At 41.3% G+C, this 24200-nt stretch overlaps 1 protein-coding gene and 1 long non-coding RNA gene across 3 annotated transcripts in view; both read right to left on the bottom strand.

Moving 5' to 3' along the window:
• The window catches only part of grik4 (glutamate receptor, ionotropic, kainate 4), a 280111-nt gene extending 269327 nt beyond the window's left edge, over positions 1 to 10784 (bottom strand). Inside the window, exons 1-2 of one of the 2 annotated variants that reach the window (XM_047594955.1) lie at positions 7781 to 7906; positions 6389 to 6525 (exon numbers count right to left, since the gene is read on the bottom strand). The gene's annotated coding sequence lies outside the window, so the exon portion shown is untranslated. Of the gene's footprint in view, positions 1 to 6388; positions 6526 to 7780; positions 7907 to 10043 lie in introns of those variants that run through there. The other variant, XM_047594954.1, reaches the window with a different exon arrangement.
• Positions 10785 to 14721: 3937 nt separating this feature from the next.
• Positions 14722 to 24095, bottom strand: LOC125013923. The gene is made up of 3 exons (XR_007113414.1): positions 23743 to 24095; positions 21381 to 21455; positions 14722 to 15466 (listed from the first exon to the last, which is right to left on the bottom strand). It is a non-coding gene; the product is annotated as an uncharacterized LOC125013923 (long non-coding RNA).
• Positions 24096 to 24200: the final 105 nt, after the last annotated feature.

Here is a 24200-nt window from a genome sequence, read left to right as displayed (position 1 = left end):
TGAAAGAAGATGCTAAATTCTACTTTTGTTTCTTTTAACTTAATCTGACATGCATGTCCTAGATTAAATATTTAAGCAAAACACAATATCTGTTGGTATAATATAATGCAATTTTAATTGCTCAACACAATAATATGAACTAGTGAATCAGTCATTTTGTAGGATTAATTAATAAATTAATTAATGGTACATTTATTTAACTTTCAACTCAGTTCCAGTAACAGCATAGTTACCAATAATAGGTAATCATAAAAAAAATATTTTTTTATGTTTCACAGACTGACATCTCAAACTATGACACATAAAAATGTTAAAGAAATAGACAAGGAATGTGTGAAAAGAAAAGTGGAGGATTAACATTCAGCAAGAGCCTTCAAAATGTCCTCAGCAGGCGGGAGTCGCCTGCTGAGGACATTCATTTTGAGCCATTCTGCTACTCCCCTGTGTGCTCCTAAACAACTTGGCCATTTGGTTGTCATTTTAGGATCCCAATTGCAGGAATAAATCAACTGTGATATAATGTGTTTACAAGTAAAAGTATAGTTTCCTTCAACTTTCTAATCCTTAGAAATGTTTGGTTGTCGTTGCCACCAAAATACAAACATCTTATTTCTGTTAAATCAATAAGGAGACTATGTATTAAGTTCATTTGCTGTTCATGTGCCATTAGAGGTTTGTCTCTATCGGAGGAGCAGTCAGCTGAGCTGGGAAAGATGCCGTTTTATAATGATGGGGACAACCTTAGAGTACTAGTAAAGAAGAAAAATGCCTCAGCCCCTGTAAAATGGGCAGCCTTCGAGTCAGAGGTGTACTGGACTTAATCACGACTTCAAACGTCTTCGAGCAAAACACTGTCAGTTGCAGCTCTTGTTTAAAACTTGAGACTTGTCAAAACGGTAACTGCCCTCTACTCCTCACTGCAACACTGTCATCCCCAAATCTGTCTCGGCCATTGTGATTCCTTTCCCACCCATGTCATTTGACAGAAAAAAAAAAAGTCAGCCTCAAAGCTGCACAAACTCTTTGTTCATCCTGCTGATGTGTCTTTATCCACAAGTGTCATCCAGTCCTTCAGCAAAAATCTATGGCAGAAGGGCACTTATTATATGCGAGGTGTAAATCTATCCATCATCTGCTTTTAAATACCACACAAGTCAAATTATTTATTTAATAATCAGTTACAAAGATACTTTAGGTGTATAAACATGATGTGGTACAACCAACTAGTTTCTAGTGGTTAAAGGTTATTTATAAAGATATCTTTCCTTTTAGACTTCGAAGGACTAGAGTGTTATTTGTCATGTGACGGATGGAGTGATGAAGTGTTACAAAAATTGATTTTGAAAATTTGAGCACATCAACAAGGCATTTTCATTCTGTATTTTGGCTGACAACAAATAATTAACTTGCATTAAATGCCAGCAAGTAACTAAATCTGCCACTAACAGCTGTCATAGTTTATGAAATCAACGGTTGCACAATATTTCTTTCACCTCAACACTGACAACAACAATAAAATCTTGGCTCTAATTTTCTTAAATCTAAACTTTGATTTAAAAGTTAACTTATATCTTGCTACGTCTGCTTGCTATCTGTATATAAATGTCTCTAAACCAACAGAGACTGACAGTCTGCGGGACCACCTTACTGGCTGTGCAGACGAGGACCACATATAGTACGACTGGCATGTAGGTCTGTTTTTTTTCTCTTTTCTATTGACCCCGGTAGGTCAGAACTCCTACTTTATCTATGACAGCCTGTTTTGCACATATTCTTCTTCTCATTTATCACTGTCTAAACAGTTGACAAGTCGTGCAGTGGATATGGATCACCTCAGACAGACGGATGACCCGCTCCCAGAGGCACAGCGTGCACACAGGTATTCTGTCATAAGGAAAATCTGTAAAGATATAAGCTCAAGAGGATACACACACTGTTTATATGTGCTTTAGGCCATGACCTTTGACTATTCTGTGGTGCTCTTGCACCGGGGACACAAAGATTTTAAAATGCTGTATCTGAAAGAGAATTTGTCTCGAGTGTAATCTTAGGTTGTCAAATGTCTTATGCAATGGTCCCCTGAAGTACACCAGCACCAGTAAATGACAGTCTTTACCTCGCCCCATTGCTGGCTGCTGTGCACATGCTTCATGGGTTAAAGGATGGATGTGTGGTAGCTGGTTAACCTTCACAACTTTTAAAAGTTGGGCTCCATGTCCAATTCATCAATTGATCAAGTGCACAATGAGACCATGAATCTTACTTCACTTTTCTTGTCAGCACATTGCAAATGGCCCTCGCAGATGTAATATTACATTTGCTCAGCATAGCACTTACTCAAAACAGAGCCAGACAATACCCCCTAGCTTTCCATTTCTAGAATGTTTTTCTCTTTCCAATGAATTGTAGAGGTTATTTAATCTGAGATCTGACCTTCTAGTGGTCCTGGATGCAGACAAATTGACCAATAAACAGACTTGCTCACTACTCATGACTATTTACATGAAACTTCTACATAAACATGTACTTTTAATTTAATTTAGAAAAAACACTGTTGGGCAAATACGGTAGGTACACCTGCAGTTAGGTCAACAGAGTTGTAACACGCTGCATCATATTAAATGTCTGTCTAATATGTTTCATCTTCAAGTGGTGAGCAAACTATCAGAAACATCTCTCTATACAAGACCTGTTAAACAAACTAAAACCTCAACAATAAACAGAGAACTGAATGAATGCCTCTCTGGTAGGTGGAATTTATTGCTGAACCATTGGGCTGCATTAGATTAGGTGTATCCAGCCTGTTCTAATGAGCTGCAGTGAGGATCGGAAGGTATCTTTTTAAGGTTTGGATAAGAAATCTCCACTTCCATATTGAAGGTTACTGCACAAATGAGACTAACACTGCTTACTTACACTTATTATCTAGTAGCCTACTGTGATTGTTGTTTGACTATAAAATCTCCCTATACAGCGGCTCACAGCATGGTGTGAGACATAATTAAAAGTCCCATTGCTCTTCCCTCCTTCTTCACAAATAAATCGCCATCAAATACCACGGATAACTCCTGGTACATGCTTGCAGAATGTAACTCGGTATGACCTGACTTTGATCCCTGCGAAGGCAGCTCTAAATCAGTCTTTCCAACAGCGTCTCAGTTTTAGCTAACGCTTTCATTTTTCCAAAACACAGCTAGCACCTTTGTTTCAACAGTGAACTCAATTTTGTTGTGACTGAACATGAATCTGTTTGACTATGAATCAGTTTGACTGAAACAAAATCAATTCTGACTTTCTAGGTTTTGTATTACTTTAATCGAATCAATGCTGACCTATGGGTCCACTGATGACAAAGTAATGCCGCCTGATTCATCTCGGTCAAACTGTTTTTCACACAAAATGTCAGAGCCAGTGAGAAATAAAAGCTTTAACACCATGCTCCACAGTGTAAACTGAACATGAAGGTCTAAAGCTAACATAGTTATATGAAATAGTTACAAAGTTTGTTCATTTTTTTTTTTTTTTGTGTTTGTTATCTTGTCTGAGGTGAGATAAGCATTACAAAGAAAGTGTAACATCTAAAGCTAAAGTCTGAAAGCTTAGTTAGATTTAAAAATGAGCAGACCCCTTTCCTCAACTGTGCACATTCAGGTCAACTTTAGATGCATGATTGGGCTGGCTGAGCTGTCTTTGTTCCACCACATCACTGATTTTCTAGCAGCTCAAGCAGATCTGGTGTCTGTGTATGTTGCTCTTACTGATGTCTGTTTTCTTGGTTTGAAAGCAATCACGGCCAGTGGCTTAGAAGCAAAAGCAGCGAAAAGACTGTAACAGACGTGGATGAAATCAATTACGCTATACATGTTTTAAGTTTACTTGCATAAAAAGCAGCTGTTAAACTGACATAAATATTTGGTTGCTGGTAAAGACGTGAAGTTAATTACTTTGAGAAACTGCTTGTGCAGCTCCTGTGTCAACTGGAAATGAGGTTAAAGCGCAAGAAAACAAAATACACCCCCACAAACAGAAAACCGGCTAACAAGGACTCAATGTCAGACTGAATGATCAAGTGATGCGAAATGGGAATTCAGTTTTATTATCAGGGTGGGTAAAGATCAGCTTACAACATAATAAGGACGGCAAGTGAAGAACGTAGGAAAGTAAAAGACTGTGCGCACATACACCGATCAGCCACAACATTAATACCAATGACAGGAGAAGTGAATAACATTGAAGCGATGGCAGCAGCCATTCACAGCAGGATGCAGCCTGACACACACAAACACAAAAAACATGACAAATAGCACAAGGTGTTGACCTGGCCTCCAAATTCACCACATCCCAAGCTGATCTGTAAGATACAGTGGAACAAGCCGGATCCACAGAGGCCACCTCCTCTCAATCCATAACAACACTCTGTTACCAGACACCATAGGACACCCTCACAAAGTCCACGTCCATTATCAGGCACAAGAAAGACCTACACAATATTAGGAAGGTGGTCATAATGTTATGCCTGATAGGTGTATGAGTCAGAGTTACTCATGACCTTCTTCAACAAAAACGTAGAGGGTCTATCCTAGCCAACAGCCGGGCCCTTCAAAGATCTGCCCCAAACATTCAACCTTGAATACTGTATGGTAATGTATACTATGGGCGGAAATCCAGCAGGTGGAGAGGCATACCTGCTGCATTTATCATTTGAAGGACATTGTTAGCGTAACCTTGGGGGGGGGGGGACTTCAACAGCATTTAGCTTACAACAATGAATATGCTAAGCATGACCTATGGTAGCAGACAGACAAAGTAACCTCAGTTTGGCTAGTTCAAAAAAGAAAAAAGGAAAATATTAAATGCATGTTGAATGTGTGTGTGAGCACTCAACCAAGAGCATGAGCAAACTACAGTGACGTCTGGATAAATGAAGAAGGGCGGATGCGGAGCACGACAGCGCTGCTCCTTTCCACTCGCAGGAAAAGAGACTTTGTTAAGGACTAATGATTGTCACTCTGTCCCTCACTGTGAGGAAGAGAGAGGCTGATGATAATGAACCTTCAACACAATTAGCCAAGACCTCAGCAGCAATGTCACACACACTCAGGAGAGACTGGCCATGTCATCCCTTATATAACACACCTCTTAAATTAAAGCTATAATTGAGGTGTCAAATTTCCTTTTTAGTCGTATTGACTTATATATAGTTTGTTTAGTAAAGGATAACAAACTGTTTAGTAATCATGGGTTAAAATTTTAGAGAAAGCAATGGATTCAAGCACTGCTCATACAGACTGACTCAAAAGCAAAATGCTGGAAGAATAATATATACCAAGGAGAAACACAGTTCACCAAAGAAACTGCATAATTGAGAGTTAGAAATCTTCCAGCAGATTGAACTAATTTCTAACAGAACTGCAATTCAGATGTGTGGATGTGTTTAATTGCTCAATGACAATAGAAAATTAGCATGGTTCTGTTTCTTTTGAGGTCCTTTTAAAGCGCTGCTACCTTAAGCATCATTATTTGTTTTACTAGTAATCACGTAACCTTTAAGAAACTATAGGAGTAGAAGGCACTTACATTATCATAATCATAAATATTAATCATTACAATGTTCTGCATACTATATTCAATTTACAGAGTGGGTCTGCAGTATATCTGCAACCAGCATCAGTTCTGGGGCTAAAAGAGGTATCTTATTAATTCTAAACAGAACATAAAATAATTAAGTGTACATGTCATGGAGGTTGACCCAATTACACACATGTCTATTCTAGTCTAGACGTCAATGAAGAACAGTCTGTGACCTGGGTCTGGACCATGGCCCAGCTCTAAATGTTATGTATTTTAATATGACAGGGGCTATGCGCCTATGATGGATAATGTGTGGGCTATTTCTAAGTACATTATAAATAAAAAAAAAAGTCATCCCAAGAAAAAAAAACATTGAGGTCACTGTCGTCACTGCAACAACCAACCAAAGAATCCAGATGTACTGGAAATCAGGTCCTTGGTCGAAACTAACGACCAACCACTGTTCAACGTGCATCAGCTGTCACCAATTCTTCACCGTGATCTCTCTGTTAAAGTGGAGCTGTTTTGTAATGCACAGCATAAACTCTGGATCACACAGACAAATAAATTTTAAAAAAAAAACTAGTGAAGCAAGCAGCAAATCTCAACCTATCTCAGAAACAGAAGCGAGACACACAGCCGTACCAACTGATCTTGACCAAAAAGACTTATACTTAGATTACACATCCACCTAGGTCAGGACACAAAACAAAAAAACACAGAGCTGTATAGCTTGTACCTCCATAAACAGCATTTGTGACAGAATCCAAGAGGGGGATCCCTATGGTCTGAACATCTGTGACAGAGACGTCTTTACCTGTAGGCAACTGTTGTGCTGCTGCTGGTCTGGGACTTGGACTAGTCCTGGTGCAGAACGCCTTCTCCTTCATCTCTTTTACTGTCCTCTATTAAAAGCAAATTAACCACCCTGTAAAGTCTGTCACAGCTCGACAACTGGGAAAAGGAAACATCAAATAAGGTACTATACTTCTGCATAAAAAAAGGCAGTATAGGTGGTATTATTTCTTTAAAGTGTAATTAGCACTGGGCAATATTTTAATATACGTTTTAATGCTCTGGGATGTAAGATAGATAGATAGATAGATAGATAGATAGATAGATAGATAGATAGATAGATAACTATACTGTGCAGTCTTTTGTTCTTATTCCTTTTGTCCAAATTATTGATTTTATGTAAACTGTAGCTGTGAACTAACTTTTTTTGTTAGATTTGGTTTTGCATACAAAATCTTTTGTAGTTTTGTAGTGAATAACAGTGAAATGCAGTTTCCTGCAATATTAATCTGATTAATAATAGAAATGATCACAAAAAGCCTATTTGTCTTTTTGGTTTGGACTCTTGAAAAGGCAACTGGGTAATAAATAATAATACTTTTTCAAAGTTCATTAAAGATAAGTTTTAACTTGTCTGTTTCGTTCATATAAGTAGCTAGCATTAGCCGTTAAATGCATGCCAAGTAGTATTTTTACCACTAAAGTCTGCCAGCTAATTAACTATTAATGTTTATGTTGGACCAGTAGGCATTTGAGGAATACTGCTTTTAGCTGAGCTTACTAAAGTCAGCTCTGACAGAAACTGAGTAAGCTCATTACTACTACGTAGTGTATAGATATAGGAATATGATCTACTTTCTACTATCTATCCTTCACCATCCGTCTTTCTCAAACTCTCTCTTTCACTATGTCTATGGGAATTGCCAAGTCAACCAACCCCATGACGTCACGGGTCACAGTAGGCAAGATGGCAGCGTCCATGCTTTAAAAAAAGAGAGAAAGAAAAAAAGACGTATTTCCTTATACTAACTACTACTAATTTATCAATAGTGTTATATATTGTTGATAAGAGCGGAACTCCGCCTTTAAAATGCGGTTTACTTGACTTACTGCTTTGTCTCCCTTTTCAAAGGTAAATTTAGCACTGAATATTGTTCCAACTGATATAAAAATAAAAACTCAGATAATGTCTTAAAAGTAATGACGATGATTTATTTGTCAAACAACGTATGGGTTGTTTAAATTAAAGTTTGCCGTTTTTTTTATTTTGACTTAGCTTCGAGGAAAACAAACCTTGTTAGCTTATGTTAGCTTGCGTGCTACCGCTACCAGGTGTAGTTAATTATTGACCTGTTCTCTCTTAATTAGGGCTAGTTTCACGGATATTCAAACCAACTAAATAAACATTACTCACCAGAGGAGCCTTCGTCCTATACGAGTCGAAGGTAAATATCCAACATAAAAACTACACACTAAAATCCATCTTGAAACTAAAACAATTTATCTAAATGTACCTAAACCCGGTTCATCTTACCCGTCGTTCTCACAACCGTTCATGATGCGTTCAATGAACCTTGGAGAGAAAAAAAGTTCCCACAGACTAGCTGAATTAATCTACTTGAAGGTAATTCTTAAAGTCTAAAGTCTGCATACAAAACAGCTGCAACCATAATATGTCTATGGCTGCAACCTCCTCCTAATTTAATGACTAACGTTACCGGGACAGCTCTGGCGAGGTAAGAATGGTTGGAGTAGTTTTGCGAGAGAATGAATTCTATCGAAAAACGACGCATTTGACTGTAAACAGCGGGACGCTGAAATGCTATAATTGCGATAATAACGTTAATAGTAGTTGGCCAGACTACCGAGGTATCTGAACCTTGACACATATAGAACTGAATTGCATTTAATTACTGTTTTCACTTCTCACTGGTGCCACTGAATCTCACTCCGTTGCTCCTCCCCTCTACCTTCACTTTCCCACCGCACGCGTCAGGGGATGAGGGAAGCGTCAAAGGTCAGGCAGCAGTCGGAGTTGTTCATGTTCAGTTTTTACTAAGTGCTGTGCAACATGGCAGAAAGGTAAGAATTGTATGAAAGTAGCTTGACAAAATTACCTCAACTGAGCTTCTTGAACTTTCAGCAGCTCTTCACAGTCTTCACTAGTGTGTTGACTTCGGTTAATGTCATATATACCTATCTGTGTGCATCTATGTCCAATAAGACTAACATATTTTTAATTCAATCATCACATGACTAATTCACATATGCTTGCTGAGTGTTTATTCCTGGATTGTGAATATCTCTCTGTTTCTGGAACAAAAACGCTGCTGGAACTGAACTTTTGCACAAGAATAAATCCCAGCTATGCAGCCAGTTTATACTAATCGCACCCACAGCCTATCCAACATCACCCCCCGTCCCCAGCTACTGAGCTGACAAGCTTCCTCTGAGGCGTCAGCTGTGGCACTTGGCATCAAATGCTATGTGAATTAGAAATGCCAGGCTGTAAATCAACCTACCAATGTGAAATTGATTCCGTAGTGCAAATATGTGACTTATAACAAGAGAAAGCCAGCAAAGCAGTTTCTGTTATATGGATGCAGCATTTATTCATTGCAAGATCAACGCAAAGCACTTGAGCTTGCAAAAATGCTGGCATTGGCTGGCAACTGTGTAGCACTAACAGGTGGTTCCTAACAACTATTATAGGCTGATAGGCAGTAGAAAATGAAAATAATTCTTGCTTGGGGGTAATAAGTGCACACAGAGGAAGCCAAACACACACAAAACATGTCTTCTGAACAAGGACATAAATATTCAAGTTGTATGCATATAATGGACAAGAATAGCGGAATATTTCATTTGTAGTTTTAACCATTCATTGCCTCAGGTAAGAACGAGCCTTCATTTCAATTTAATGGCACTGCATCGCTGCACATCTCTTTAATTACATGAGACAATAAGAAGTGGGATTTTGTTTTGTTTTTTTACCACCATGCTATAAATAACACCATCAAAAACCTTTGGATGCCACGAGCAGAGCCGTAAACAGACACTAAACTGAACCACAAGGTGGTGCCAAAAAGGAGCGCCCCCCCACCCCACCCACCCCCCAACCATCTTAAATCCCATCATATGAACCCCCCTTTATTCCCTTGAAATAAATAATCTAATGAATGAAAGTCCACACTCCACGTCTTGCACGGAGTGTTACATCAACGCTTAACAACAATAGGTACAGACATAGCCACAGCTCAGTGAATGTACACATGATCTGAATCCTTCCACTTAAAGTGACTACTTTATCTAGGTGAGTCCTCCTATCATCCATCACGACTGAAACGTCCCCGGCTTCATCCTCGTACCAACTAATGATTTGTGAGCCCGCATCGAGACGCTGAACCGAGCTCTGCACTCCATTCAAACCAACATGCAACAATTAGTTTAAGAGACGCGAATATAAAATAAAAATAAAAACAAGGAGAAATAGAAATAGGCTCCATGATAGAATATATAAAGATAAATATATAAAGATAATTTATAGTATCAAGTTCCCCTGCACAGAGATCTAATAGACTTATATGACAAGTAGGTTATTCGCTTTAACGCAGCATATGAACCAGTCAAGCATCACACTATATCGCATGTCTTTAAAACAGCTGGAAGAATCTTACCTGTGCAGGATCCTTGTCCGGATCAAAAAAAAAAAAAAAAAAAGATCTCTGGTACTTTGGCACAGGCTCTGCCCGCAGAAATACGTCGATTTGCAAAAAAAAGCGCAATTGCAGAGTAACTCAATTCCCCCTCTGTGTAGTTCTCTGGTTCTTGATCCGCGACTCTCTCCACCTCCGACACTCTGTGCACAGACAGACGGGCAGATAAAACACCGGTAAGATCAGCAGCAGTCCCGTTACATCTGATCCCTGGATGCCCACATCATCTCCGGTTTAAGGGGTTGTAGTAAAAAAAGAAAACATCCCAAATAGTTGGACAGATATCCCCTTTACTTTATCGCGTAGTAAAAAAATAAATAATAATAAATGAAAAATAATATGAAGAAGAAAAAAGGAGCAGTCCTTTCCCAACAGAGTTTTATTTTTCCCTTTTTTTGACCGGCCTGCTGAACAGGAATCTGTTTTATTCTAACGATGCTGCCGGTGATGCTGCGTATCCCGCATCCCACTAACCACTGAGGCGAGAGCGCAAAGAAGAAGAAAGCAGGAAAAGATAAAGCCAGGCAGTGATCTCGCTTTGCGGGGTGCTCAGTCCAAAAATAAAACAAACGTATCTCTGAGACGCACTCAAAGCCAAAAAAAAAACACCTCCTTTCTTTTTTACATCTTGTGCTGTGGCTGTGTAGTCCCGTACTGATCGGCTGAATCCACTGCGGTGCGCTGAAAAGATGCAGGGCAGACTGAGGTGCGGGCGATCTTCTCTCTCTTACGCACACATTCACAGTCAGAATGAGGGTGGGAGGGTGGGGGTGCATATATATGTTTTTCTTTTTTTTTTTTTGGGTGCCTTCCCCACTCGACTACTAACCGAACATGAAAAAGGAAGACGCTCCGGACTCCTGGTGTATTTACAGGATTGTTTAAAAAAGACTCCTGGGAAGTGTGCTTGTAAAGCACATCTTTTTTAAAAGTTTTCAATTCTGGAAGGTTCTTGATCTGAAAATACATTAGATGATAAAGACATGTTAAGATTCAGAGGCGAGCGATGACAAACTCACCATTTTATGCAGCTTCCTACCTGTTTACTGCTCCCCTAAGGCAGACTACATTATAAACACATTGTAATTTATTTAACCCCATCAGCTGTGAATGCATCAGCAACATTTAGAGGGCACCAAAAGGGAAGCAACAAGGTGCCCTCCCCCCCCCTGCTCAGGGTGGAAACTACACACTATAACCCCGAGAGAAGACTCCACTTGACCTTCTGCATGATCCACAAACAACCAACAGCCTTGGCTTTGCATCTGTCAAGATCTGTGGGGATTTAATAGCTGCACATAAGGTCATATATCTGCTCCGTGTTTGCCCTTTAACTGGCCGTTTGGTCGGTTGGTTGGTTGGTTTTTCGTTCAAGCATCACCTCCACTCATCCAAGACTCCGAAGCGCCCAACGGGTTCATCGGGAGGGATGGTGATCAGCAGTAAGAAGTCTATTCTGTGACGCACGGCTCAATGGTGGGCTCATGGCCGTGGACTTGAATGATAGTTCAAACGCCAAACAATGCAAGCGAAAGGTGAAGGTTGGTGTTAACTGGCCGTGAGAGCCGTGAAGGGGTTCGTCGAGAATGCCGTCTTGACATTTTCACCCCGCCCTCGGTGCACCCAACAATCATGGCCACGTTGTCATTACAGTGGAGAGAAATCCTGAAGAGCAGCCTGTCCACACACAACAGTGATTAAAAGAGAATTGCTCGCAGGGATCTCACAACTGTTATCACATACAGGCGGATAAGGGAAGACGCATTTGACGCGTGTTTTTTTTTCCCGAGGATTGGAGATTTTAGTTGCTTTTAGAATACACCAAGGGCTTTGCTCCTTAGACGTCACCTGCATCTCACATATTTCAAATAACATTCATTTAATGCACGGCAGCAGATTTCCTACGTCCTCGAGCACATTCTCACCACTGCAATTTGCATATTATACAATCAGCTACGTGTTCAGTAATTTATGATCTATTATCAACCAAATAAAATGAAATCAGCAAGCTGAAAAGTGAGACTCAGGGATGTAGCGCGCATCATCATTCCATTATATGTGGCCAGAATGGGAACGTAATAGGATATTTGTGTCTGGTAATGCAGCCCGAGCGTTATTAATTTTTCATAAGCCCCGTGGGACCAACGCAAAGCCACGGCGAATGTGTATTTGACTATTTGCTGGTCTCTAAACGTGTTGGATAAATCACAGTTATTATGTTGCGTTATCAGGAGTTTGTCCCTGGTAACTCAAAATCCAATCATAATGCTGTCAGATAATAACGAGGAGGAAGAGTCAGTGAGAGCTGCAGCGTTGTAAAGATGCAGCAGAAGCAAGCGCACCTGTGAAGGTTCTCAGTCATCCAGGTCATAATAAAAACCATAAAACACTTGTTGGCTTCACTGGGAGATGCTTCACCACTCATCCAAGTAGCTTCTTCGGTTCTAAATGAGTGGTGGGGCGTTTGGGGTTTCATGATAAACATCTGGAGGGGAAAAGTGGGCACCACCTATATGTTACTAATGGAAAAAAAGGAGCATTTAGAAGCAAGTATAGCACTCAATGTTCTACCGTCTTTTTAGAGATTTATACTAACAGTGGATAAAGGTTAAGCCTTTGGGAGGAGTATTAAGAACTTGCAAAGATAAATAAATTAAATACAAATTCACATACTTTTTAGTTGCAGCTGAATTTCATGATCTGTCCGCAATTGATATGTAACTGACCGCTGTTTTGTTAACACACAGCAGTTGACCCCCGCCCCCGACCCCCTGAGAAATCTGCGCTCAGATTCTGTGATCTTTAATAACCGTCGGCCCATCTCAGAGCTGCCCGTCGATTCCAAAGCCTCAGAAAAAAAAAAAAAAAAAAAAAAAAGCAGCCGAAAAACCCAGCGTTCCATTTTTCATAGCATATTTCAATCAGAACATTCCCATGCCGACAAAAACGATTTCGCTTTTTTAATGATCGTTTTTAATACATCCCCAGGTTGCAGTCTTGGTACCATTCAAACATTTGAACTTTGTGTGGGGTAATCTGTTGAACTCAAGTGAAACCAAAAACAAGAACAGGCATGCTTTTAATCTGTTACTCTTTCATAATTCCAATCCATCCATCCCAGTCCATTTAAACTAAAGACAAAAATTTATTTATTTTATTATTTTTTTTATTGTCTATGTCAGCACATTTTTTTTTCAAATCCTTCCAATTACAGGCATGCACAGCACACTCACTCAACATCTGTTTCTTTGTTGCACCAAAGGAGATGTCAAATGATTTTTTCTGCTTGACTTCTAATAACAAAAAAAAAAAAAAAAAATGGACCTGGTTTCTCACTATAATCTATAACGTATTTGTACCATCACATTCACTTAACAGGGGACGTGAGAAGAAACAATTCCAATATTCCTGACACGGTCACACTGAAGGCATAAATGCTGTTTTTTCCTCAGGTCAGTGCAGTGTGGTGGCAGACGGGATTGGATGTCCAAACAACCACTGAGCAGGACTGATTTGCTGTGCAGCGTTGCAGCTCAAGAGTGACTAGAATTTGAACGAGCGTGTCCGATGTCCCGTTTCAGGCGCGAGTCACAGAGGTGTGCGTCTCCTGATGTGAAATGGGCTGTTAATGGTGCATCGGGAAATTTCTTAACTGTGGCTGAAAATCTGACTAGTGGAACTGGCGCGGCGACAGCTGCATCGCATTTACTGAAGCACGCTAGAGTATACGCCTTATTGAGTAGAATCTAGTTACTGTGGAACGTTAGAACAAGTCACTGAAGCAAGACGGAAAATCAACCATATAAATATGTTGCGTTCGAGCGCAAGAGTCTGCCACTGTCTCCCGGCCATCTGCCGTTGGTAACAGAGAACTGTGTCTGCCTTGATTCATGCTCACATGGCCGCGTCTGAACCCCAACAAACTATATTTGAGCGAGAGCCATTTTGTAATTAGACAGCCCACTGACACTGCAATAGGCATTATTGACAAAGACTTAAATACCCAATGAGCTGCAGCGAAGGTGTGTGGGAGGGGATGGATGTGAATAAGGCTGCTGATGCTGAAACGGCAGGACAAGGGTACAGTCACCGCGCTATGATGCAAACGGGTGCGTGGTGCAACTCACAACGGATGACACATTTATGCTGAAGTCAGGGAGCGGGTGCATCACTACTGTTGTATTGATTGAAGGGAGGAGGCAAGGTGCAATGAGTGGGAATAAAATTTACTGACAAATCAGGACATGGGTTGTCAGCAATTTCCCTCGTTAGCATTCAGAGAGTTACTCTGTTGACAACTGTTTTGGCATCTACACCCTTATCCACTAGTCGGCCTGAGAGGTTGTTGTGTCTGAGAGCGCTGGAGTGACCTCTGCACTTAACTTCACGAAGCTGTACCACTCATCACCTTCAGTATATTCGGTTTCTAATTATTCTGTGGGCTGACTGCGAGAGTTTAAATGCTGGAGAATTGTTCTTTTTCAAACAGTTTCATGAATTATTATGAATTATTGGGGCAAAAAAAAAAAAAACTTTTCAGCTCATATCAACTATGTGCTTCACCAGTTTAAGGATTTAAATCAACACACCAAATCACAACCACACAAAAAGACACACATTCAGTGATGAATATTTAAAGTTCAGATTTACAGCGGTAATTACAGAAAATGTATTGACTGTAAAAGCCTCATATTACTAAACCATTTGCAGAAAAGAAATGAATATGTTTCCTTTTAAGTTATACTAAGCTGGCGTCTTTCCTGGAGCAAAGATATGGGAAGCAGTTGTTTTACTGATATATACGAGAAAAGGTGAGCAGCTGCTTATACTGGATTACCTTTCAGGTTTCCATCACTTCACACGTTCCCAGAGCCACAGACCTGTACATATATACACATAAATATATGTACGTAAATGTAAATTCCTCCGCACACAGTCACGCATGTCAACGCGTACACGGAGTGCAGACCCTTCACTTTGACAGCTGCCCGCAATGAGGGAACGATTTACAACTTTCGACCACAAGTGGTTCGACACCTCGGTTCCCCAGTGAGTCAGTTCAGTTTCAGACACGGCCTGGTCAGCTGTAAATATTCATCAGTTATGAATCAGGCTACTGCTGCACCGGTGCAGTGCTGCCGACTGTATGTATGTGTCAGGTCCTTTGGCTTTGTGTCCATGCGTACGAAAACAAACACTCCGTCTTTGTCTTCTACATCACCTTCCAGCCCCTGAGGTCCTCCGGTATTGTGCATCGTGTGACCAAGCGGTGCTGTTCATTTTGCGTCAGCTAACACGACAGATCCTCCTCCTCTCTCCGACTGACAGCAGGCTAATGGCTCTGGCTTCCTTCCAGTAGCCAGAGAGGGATGGTAAGACATAACCTGAGGGATGGAGAAAAAGAGGGAGAGGGCGGGTAATAAAGGGGCGAAGAAGTGAAGAGTGTCAAGAATTCGGAGCGGCAAACCGAGAATTCCCTTTTTTCCACCTTAGTGACAAAGCCAAGTCAAGCCCAGCCAAAGTCTAAGTGTATGTGACAGCTCGGAGAGCAATCGTACGGTCGGTCGTCGCTCCGATCTGAACCGCGTGTGCTACAGCGGATAAGTCTCTTTGTAGAAGAGCTGCTGCGGAGCGTGATGCAGGAAATCCAGACTTACACGCTTTGTTTGGACAATTTCGTCACTCGCAGCGAACCTTTATCCGGGCACACAGAAGAGCTATATGACACTCAGCTAAAGAGAACGGGCCGTTAAGTGTTTCTATTGCTCATTCCGAGGCAGGAGAAACGAGCGATGAGAACAGGTGGGAGCGTTTATAGTAATAGTTTGGGGGAAGGACTCAGATGGCGGTTTGTGGGGCATCTGGCTGGCGAGTGGGAGACGAAACTTGAGATGATACACGAACACAAAACTCTCATTCCTGTTTATGAGGAAGATCGAACAGTCATCTCTGTAAAACGTTCATCATTATAAAACATAGCGTGCGCCGTCATTTTCAGGTCCATAGGATAAGTCAGAATACATCGACTGGCCAAAACATAATAACCACGCCTATCAAAAAATAGCTTTGATTTATCTTTTGTTGAAAAGCAGAGAGCACCCCACAAGCCGTGTCGATTTTGGAGAAGCTCTGACCAAGTCTGGCTGTATCGATGTGGCCCTCTATCAAAGTTGCACAGGTCTTTACTCTTGTACATTTTTCCTGCATCCAGCACACTGAATACGAGAATCGACTTTTCGCTATCTCTGGCTAGTGCATCCTTGAGATGTACCACTGAGACAACACGCGCCACTCACTTCTCTGCTCTTAGCTTATCCAGGTATGACTCAAGCAGATACATCTTTGACCCAGAAAGAAGCAGGAAGTCAGTTTGAATTTGGGACAATTTCACCTACGGGTTAACGCGCAAAACGCACAACATTCTCTCTTCATTTCCGTCAGCTCAGGAACAATCCAGTCTGGGTGTCAATCGTCAGTCCTGACTTTATTAGGGGTTAAAGAGCACCGATCTCAGTACCCCCCGTCTGTAGAATAGGCCATACATCAGCAAAGTGTATTTTTGTAATCAGGCAGCTACATCATAGCCACTGGCACATTGTGACTATCAGCGCATGACCTCCGTAAACAGGGCAAATAAAAAGACCATTCCAGATCAGCTATTTCCTACAGGAGATGCCTCTGAAGAACGCGAGCTCCGGCTCATAAACGGAAGAATGAATCGAAGGGCATTGTTTCAATAGGTCAAAATACCATAACATTTGACGGAAGCCCATACGCTGCACGAGCTGATTTGAAAGCCAGAAGCACTTTTTATCCAATTTCCAAGGTGAAGATGTTAATGTCGAAGAGTAGAAAGCTCTCCGTGGGGCCGCCGCTTAATAGGTGCTCTTCCCTTACTTCCCCCCTCTGCCAAATAGTGCCCTTGTGAACCATTTTAGTGGGATTAGCAGGGCCCTTGACTGGAGTCATTCTTTGCAGAACCTGTGGGTCAACTTCTGCTCCAGTAGGTCTGCAGAGACAGCTCACCTTAAGGCCTTACCAGGGATTATTAGTGTCCACTGAATTCATGCCCTTTTCAAAAGCCAGCAGGATGCTGTCAGATGAGTTAAAGCAGACGGCAGGAGACCCTCTCGGAAGTTCCAGATGACTGGGTTTAAGGCCCCCGGCCTGCGGAGAGAACAGCGACAGGCGACCAAACAAAAGGAGGCGTTTTTAATTCCCACACTCATTCCGCTTAGATTTATTCATCTTAAAGCACATTAATTCCTTCCTGATGTTAGCATCAGTATAGGAGCGTTATTGATCAGCGCTCTGCAGGAACATGTCAGGTAGATTAAATCACCTGACCTCACAATCCATTCAGGACTCTCAGACAGGCGCGCGTTACCACTCCTTATCTAAAGCTGGGACGCAGCAGGAGCTGTGAATGCTGAGCGAGGCGAAGCCGGGCCTGCCTCCCTCCCTCCCTCCCTCCCAACGCCTCGGCGGACACCGGTCACACGACCGCAACAGTTCAAACCCATCAAGCACTCAAATGTTTAAAAGCACTACGATGACAAATCTTGCACTGACAGTCTTAAGTGTTTCATCAATTTTACAACCCCAGTTTTTTTTTCTTCTTCTTCTTCTTTTTTTTAATTAATTAGTAGTCATAATACTTCATTGCGCTGTTTAGTGTGAAAGAGCACAAATCAAACCAGGGTTGGATGAATCTTGCTGCATATACTGCCTTTGCTGACTTATTCAAGAAAAAGAAAAAAAAAGTCAGATATTAGTAACCAAAACATTATGAACACGTCCGTCGAACGTGTTGTTTGTACTTTGTCTTGTAGCTATGAAGGTGCTCTGACCCATTTGATTGATTTGGTCCTTATCAAAGTTGCTCAGGTCTTTACTCCTGCTTACTGCTCCCGTATCCAACATTCTGAATACGAGAATCGACTTTCCACTTGGTCAATATATCCTTGAGATGCATCGCTGATTTTACGCATTTACTCATGCCAGAAAAGGGCCAAAATGGGATCAGAAAGTGGTCAGACCAAACTCTCTGGATTCATATTTTTTAAAAACTCTCCACATGAATTAGGTTCCGGTTTGCTTCAAAAGCTTCATCTATACCCGAAAACATATGCGCTTTGCCTCTCTTCCATTTTAAGACTGAATCCGTCTTTTTAATTCACTGTTTACAAATACTGCCGATGTAAAACAAACCTGTTCAGCTTCAAAGCTCATGTTAAATTCATGCCGCTCATGCCTTAAACATAAACCAACGCAGCGGTGCGGTATCGGCAACTCGTGAGAGGACACTGTGCTGTAGTTATTGATGTGGGCTTTAAAGAAAACCGGGACGCCTGTTTATACTGCGCACGCTTACCAAGAACAATCACACAATTAAGCCAGCTTTGTACACTCCACGGAAGAAAGGGAGACTCACGAAGCCTTGATGACTCACGTTCAGTGACTCACAACTATGATTGTACGAAATTAAAACAGGGAGTTTGCCACACACAGTCAGATTTATGCAACGATTATATAAACATTCACAGGCAGGTATCAGATACCTACTAAATATAGCTACTCTTCACGTTGCTCATCTGTCTCTCTAGTTAAGATAGATAAATTTGAGTAATTATGCTCAGATTTTAAAGGGATAGTTTGTCATTTATATTTATGAAACAGTCACGAGGGTCGCATCAGTCCTCCCATCAAAGTTTGCAAGAAAAGGGACGAACCCTTTGAAAAAGATGCATTCCACTGTGTTGCGTTCTGTTTTGAACCACTCTTCCACTTACATGTGTTGTTATTGTGGCAGCCATGAATTAAGGATGATTAATAACTAATCACGTTCTCCTCTGAGGCAAATCCAGCATCAGGAGGAGGAGTGTGGCAGCCTCCGTTCACTGCCGTCACCCGTCACATGCCTGGAGGATGCAGCAGCCGTGTGTCCGTCAACCCACTTTTGTTTTCATGTCTGATGTTATTCTTCGTCGTTCGGCGTCGGACACGAAAACACTCTCCGCACAAGCAACCTGGCAGGACAGCCTGCGCGCCAGCGCCGGTCACTAAAAGTCATCACGAATCATGGAGAGCACGCCTGCCAGCGGCGTCGTGCCACGGCTCTGAGGTACGCTCCGCCCGGGCGCGGTCCCCGGTCACAGCTCGACGCCCGTGCGGCGCTCTCTCCAGCTTCTCTTTCACAGCAGACTGAACCGAGCCCGGTGCCAGCTGGCCCTCCCGCAGCGCTTTACCCACACACTGCATCAAAGTGCGGTGCGGTAATTAGACAGAGTTAACGCCAAGCCAAGTCACAGGTGCCTACTCATTCTTGGATGGGTTGATTAAAAAGTGTCCCACAGCAACAGCCCTGCTGAATGGGTTTAGGTGTCCATTTTTTTATTATTGTTTGGCACGCGTGAATCGATGCTCTTTCAGTGGCGCGTTTTTAGCATAATCCTCCCATTTAAAGGAGTCAGTCCATCCGTCTCCGAGCGTTGGCTTAACACATCTTTTCCGCGTCCCGCCCGTCTCATTGTCGTGCTCGGGACAGTGATTACTCCAGAGAGGCTATGGATTAACCAGACTGTGGAGGGCACATTGATCTTCAGTCCAATCCATCTGATATTGGCTTGCGCTCGATGAAGGGGGGAGAAGTGCAGCATGAAAATCAATCTCATAAGGTCAGGAGCCCCGTTTGGGAAACAGGTTATAACTGAGGTGACCATTTTGCGAGGAAACATCGAACCTCTTTGATTGAGTGCGACGTGCATTTGACAGTGCAGCCGGATTATTAACTTTGGGTGTGGGAAAAATAAATAAATTAAAAAAGAAGGGGGAAAAAAATAGTTTTAAATACAGTCCTTGAAGAGTAAATGGGGGAGGGGTTGTTTGATAAGCAGTTATAAAGACTGTGTCCTCCAAAAAGAGAACCACAGTCATAAATCAAAATCCGAACAGCTGAGTTTAACTTTTCAGGAGCTGTTCACATCATTTTCTTATTATTTTTCTTTCTACTTTCTTTGATGAGAACCACGCAACTAGACAGTGATTTATTGCAAAAAAAAAAAAAAAACCCCGCTGTGCCTCCACTGGAAAAACTATGCACAAGTAATGGAGGAAAATAACTAATTACTTGTTCCCTGAGCATAAGTTTGACCTCACACCTTGTTCATGTTGGTGATTGACTGCGTATCGATGAGGGTGGCGACTCAGGTGACACCCAGATGAAAACTGACGCACGCAGCACTCTAGCAAACCGGTAAAATGAAGCACGCAGACGAGGTGGAGGAAGCCCGTCGTGTGCTCGGATCGCTGAGTGAAAACGGCAAGTGTTACCATGGGTAGTGACACTGAATACGTTAATGTGTGGCAGCACAGCCTATAGCATCCAGTGAGGCAGCAGCGAAAACGGGCGGGTAATTCCACACAGCGATGAAGGATGAAATCAAATATATAACACCTGCACTCACGGCTGGATTAGCATATTGATGAGAAACTCCTTAGGGAATGAAATGTGCAGGCACATACTGTAGATGCACACGTGTGTGTGTTGACGAGAAAACTCGATTTCAGTCATGAAATTCAGAGTTTGACTATTCCAAAATTGTTTGTGGATAAAAGAGGTCCCCAACTACAGCGAAAAGTCTAGTTTACTTTCCTCCCTGTCACAGGTGAGTTATTTAGTCAAGGATGCTTATCTTGGAATTAAGCCCCATGGCAACAATCCTAATGATGCGTGGCACCATAATCAACCGCTCTTTGTGTTACGCGGCGTCAGGTAAACGCATCGAATCTTCCGACTTGATTCCCGGTCCTAAATATATCCCAGATTTACATAAATCACCATCTGGGAACATGTGGGTGAATGCTTTCTGTTACGCCATATTCAGGAGGATCACTTGAAAGAGGGTGCAGACGAGAAAGCAACAATGATTTGGGACACACAGGACCAAATTTGGAGTCCTCCAACAGCGGAAATTTTCATTTCGCCTCCCTGACTCGCAGTCGACGCGGGGCGAGGAGAAGGGCTCGTCTCATCGGAGCTTGACACCAGGCGCCCTCCTGAAAGACTCTGACGTGACTGACACTTTTCTCCTCTTTTGTCTGCGCCACTCCAATTAGCTCAATGACAGGCGCATGTGGAGAAACGAGACAATCAATTACCGTCCCTTCTCTGTCACCTCTGTCCTTCCTTCATCCTCCCCGTGTCTTTATCACACCTCGTCCGTCGCCACTTCCTTTATACTACTCTTAATTTATTGTCTTTTCTCCCTCCTTTTTTTAACATTTTCCAATTTATACCTCGTCTGGCTTCTCCCCGTCTCCTCGTAACACATCCTCTCTCTTCTCTCCTCTCTCCGTTTCACTGCAGCATGCCTACCGCCGGGGTGACGGAGAGAGAAAAAGGGGAAAGGTGTCATTCAGGCTCTGAGGATTCTTATTTCTTCTTTAGCGAAATTACTGCCAGACATAAACACAACTACTGTTAGCAGTAAACCTGGGAAAGGTCATAATAAATGCCAAGCAGTCCTCCGCGGGATCCACTTGACCGTAGATTTCTCTCATTAAGGAAGCCATTAGGAGACATTTCTTAGTCCATTTATTTGTCAGAGTCAAATATATCTGGAAAACCAATAGTCACCCTGGGTTATTTAAAACACTGATGTCACTGCAGGTTTTAGGGTGGGTCCTCTCCACATGTAGTTTAATGGGGGAAGTTTGCCACCTGCTGGTAATGAGCATCCCCTTCTACCAGTGGTGTCCTGGATCAAACCTCTCCTCTGATGCCTTTCTTAAGATTACTCACTGCCCTGACATTTAGTGCTGCCAAATGTCTACACAAACCATTCCTTTCTGTTAAGGTCTAAGGGAAATTCCTGACATTTGACTAAGAGGATGAAATTAAAATGATCTAAAAATGTCTACGCTGCCCAAATGTTCTGACTGGGTTTTCAGTTTTAAAGTTGCTTCGAGGCAAAAAGAGCCTTAAGATTTCACGTGTTGCAATGAGACACGTGAAACTGGGGTTAAATAACTTGTTTCCAGCTAAAAGATAATCGCAAATGCAGTCATCATCCAATCTGAGGGCTCATACCTATTCGCTTAGTTAAATCCAGGTGGCGATTTAAGAATATGTTATAACTTGATGGAAGTGAAATTGCGTTTCTGTCATTCAATAGAAGTGCATACAAGATTAATTTTTTTTAAATTTCAAATAAATTGTTATTACTTTACTATCAAATAGTTGTCTCTCCCATTTCCACAAAGAACAAACTGGCAGTATGTTGGTAAAGGTAGAGATGCTCCTTAAATTCAATAAGCAAACACTCAAATTAAAAATGTTTTTTTTTTTTTTTTTAATAAATAAATAAAGTCTAGACCAAATATGCATTACTGTTTAAGCATCCCTAATTTTCCATCTGGTAAAGCTGCATGACATTTAAATTACTTTCTACTGCTTTATTCTATAATAAAAAACAGTAATTGTACCATTTTGTATGTATTGTCGTCAGTGGAGTGAGAAATAAAATGCATATAGTGGAGTAACTAAAAGAGTGAATGTTGCAGAAATAATCAAAATATAGTAAAAAATATAGTGAGTTAATCTATTTGACTTGTCAAACATTCAGAAGCTCTTAACAAAAGACAGTTTGTCATCCTGTGTAGCTTATTAACATTTAACAGTAAATGTGGAAAATTTAGTTTCAGTCTCTAAAAGTAACCGTAGGTTCCTAAATTACCAGCTTACAATAAAGAAATAAATTTAAATTGTTGGCTAATTAGCTAGCTAGCTGTTTCCCTTATTGTTAGCGGAGGATTATATACAGGTGACCGTTTAATAAGGAAGTAAAATACATACTTACAGTCGACTTTATAGCCTCTTATTTTATTTAGGTTTATTGTGAAAGTTGCTTTTACCTATATTATCATTATTATTATTGTTATTATTATCATTTACCTACCGTAATAACTGTTTTAGTCTGCCGCAACATTTTTGTTTCTTTCTTTCTCATTCATAAAAGGTTAAAATCGGGGACATTTTCGTGGACAGCATTAGTCTGGGGACAGGTCATCCAAAACGGGGACTGTCCCCAGAAATCGAGGACGTCTGGTCACCATAGTCCAACACACACACATACAAAAAAACATTAGCAACTAGCTAGCTAGCTAAGTTAGATGTCTCCGTCGTAGTTAGTTTGAATCATATATAAGTGATTATTTAAGAAGAAAGTAAACTAAGCGCTTACAGTCTACTTTATAATCTGCATTTTATTAAATTCTTTAGATCGCTGTTTTCCTGTCCACATACTAAAAAACAATAGCAAGGCAACAAAAGCAAAGTTAGCAGCTAGCAAGCTAGCTAACGTTAGCTATCCGTTTCCCTCGTAGTTCATAGTTCGCAATTGCACTCAAATTTGTCAGCTGTAAACAAACACGACGTCAGTTAGTTGCTAATGTTGTGTCCGGATGTATGGATAGGTAATAGTTGCTAGACTCACATCTGGCAAGTTGACTCGAGTGCCATGCTAGCACTGTTAGCTTAGCTTGTGGCAGGTCAATTTGTAAATCACATTCGGTCATTTAATTTAATTAAACGAACGAACCAGTAACTTAATGCCGCTGTAAATATGATGAGAAATGTTAAATAACTTAAAAATCTTACACGTGTGAAGGTGACACGTCATCCCATGGGAATTCAAATACAAGGACATCTGACCGATTAACTGTGATACATCTAGTACAGGTCACACAGGCACATGAGGAGCAGCTGAAGTAGTAGGTTTAAATATACTGCCTAATATCACTGACCCCTTTGAACAGGAACTATAATTCATGCGTAGAAAAAAAATGGGATGAGAAGGCTAGTTACAATCTCATGTCTTTTCTTAAAGGTTTAAAGATTAATCGCGTAACTGAACGTTTCCTTCTCACTCAGATGAGTAATTTTAACAAAAGGGTGTGGAGAAATTCAAGGATGGGAAACATTTTTGAGGACAGGTAGCTGATCCATCTTAAGTAACGCTCAGGTGTCCTTGATCTTAAATTGCAGAAAAATGGTCCTCAATCATTACTCCGTTAATGAAACTGTCATTCAATAAGTACACTACAATGTAATGTATT

This window comes from Mugil cephalus, chromosome 9 (assembly GCF_022458985.1).
Source record: "Mugil cephalus isolate CIBA_MC_2020 chromosome 9, CIBA_Mcephalus_1.1, whole genome shotgun sequence".
Taxonomy (NCBI): Eukaryota; Metazoa; Chordata; class Actinopteri; order Mugiliformes; family Mugilidae; genus Mugil; species Mugil cephalus.
Note: the sequence above shows the minus strand (reverse complement) of the source record. Positions and strands in the feature narration are given on the sequence as shown.